This window comes from Myodes glareolus, chromosome 5 (assembly GCF_982192425.1).
Source record: "Myodes glareolus chromosome 5, mMyoGla1.1, whole genome shotgun sequence".
Lineage (NCBI taxonomy): Eukaryota > Metazoa > Chordata > Mammalia > Rodentia > Cricetidae > Myodes > Myodes glareolus.
The window spans coordinates 54,788,950-54,791,003 of NC_142030.1; positions in this window are offsets into that span (position 1 = coordinate 54,788,950).

Consider the following 2,054-nt stretch of genomic DNA (forward strand, 5'->3'; position numbering starts at 1 on the left):
ATATTTAAGTTGTGATCTAAAAGGTAAGTGAGAGCCAGGATAAAGAGGCTGAAGAAAACTTTAGGCAGAAAACATAGGATAAAACACAGGAAACACTCGAAGGGTGAAATCTCATAAGTAAGAAGATTAGTGCTAGGAAGGAGGGTCAGGCACCCGAGGTCACAGGAGTTCTGTGAGAGTTAGAATTTGGGGTTCTTATTCTACCAGAAATAGAAGTGGCAAATGTGCTTTAAGCACAATAATGTAACAAATTCCTCTAAGCACAATAATGTAACACATTCCTCTTATCATTGTAACCACTGTGTGGAAATTAGAGACCAAGAGGGTGTGAGACTAATTAAAAAGTTCAGTCCAGTCTAGACACAAGCTGATTCTTTGTTTCCTTTTGTTTTTGAGACAGGGTTTCTCTGTAGCTCTTGTAGACCAGGCTGGCCTCTAACTCAGAGATCTGCCTACCTCTGCCTCCTGAGTGCTGGGATTAGAGGCATGCACCACCACTGCCCAGCAGGAGCTGATTCTTTTGGACTGGTTTTATAATAGCAGAGAAGATGCAGGTATAAGGTATGTGAATCATATAAAATAAATAGGATTTGGTAACTTCTGGGAGGAGATGTCATTTATCGAGAGAGAGAGACAATGAAAGAAGAGCCACAATTGAGAAAGATCGGTAAATGTAACTTTTAAATTTACTCTATTGAGGGATGGGTTTAATTTTAACACCAACAAAAAGATATTTTCTTTTCCTGTTAAATGTAAAGAGGGAGTGTGAGCATGCTAGTAACTTGAATTAATCTCAGGTTTATATTTATTAGCTCATGAAACTCATTCTCAAAATTACTTCTTAATATGTGAATATGGCTTGAGATCGCATATATGACTACTCTAATAATTTAGGGATTATGTAGAATGAACTAGACTTTTGCGTTATAAATATCTGTTTCAACAAAATGAGACTATTCCAAAGCTACTCACAAAATATGGTGACACATTGAAAATTACTTTTGTAGGGTTTCAGGGTAATGGGTTTCAGTATGATCATTAACTCTAGTTCTTTGCAATAAGATAATCCTATGACAACCACTGAAACGAGTACCAGAAAATGCTTTAAGGTTGGTTTGTATCAGACAGCATAGCTATTATTAACACAGCTGATAAAAAAAAACAAAATGGAAAAACTGCTACCGAAAAGCAGCCTCATTGTGTTTCCTGATGGTATCTGATTGCATAGATCATCCATACGCTTTGCTTGGAAAATAAATGTGCCCAGGATCCATGCTTTCTTCTTGCCTTCTGTAGGAGCATGTAGACATGTTATCTGTTGGTTGAAATAGCATCATTATTTTTAGTTCAAACCTTGCTAAGAATACATGTTTTGCACTGACACATTTTCATAAATATTCAGCTTTGAATTTTTGAGGAAAAAAACATTTTTAGGATGTGAACACCCAAGAGAATTTCCCACACATAAAAATTAAAGGAGGAATAGATAAATGGGTAGATTTCAGCTTAGTGTGGGTGGGGACACTTTGGACGGCGATTGAGCGGCAGGCAGCTAGCTCTTAACATTCTATTTTAAAGAGATTGAAAGTTAAACTTGAAAGCAACAGATATATTCAGAATCTTCATAGCTAAGGTGCATATTTCTATGTGAAACTTTCAAACTCTATTGTTCTGAAATCTTGAAAATGCACAGCATTTCCAGCACCATAGTGGGGTCACAAGATGAAGAACCATCTTTTGATAGAGGGGACCGCCTAGTTCTCTCTTCTATGTCTCTATGGCAGTTATGGAGGAGTGTTTCTCAGCTCTCACTTCCAGAAAACTTGTCAAGTGGAAGGCTGCCGGTTTATAGCTGTAGCATCTTCAGAATCTATTGTGGTGTTCAAGCCAAAGCCTACTGACTGGCTAAGATGAAAATATACATAGAGGACTAGAAATGCAGGGTACATGTAGAATGTTCTAGAAGGAAAAGTACTACACTCACTCTTAAAGGATAAAGAAGTGATACTCAGGCAAGTGAGAGTGAAAAGGCCATTCTAGACAAAGCCACCATG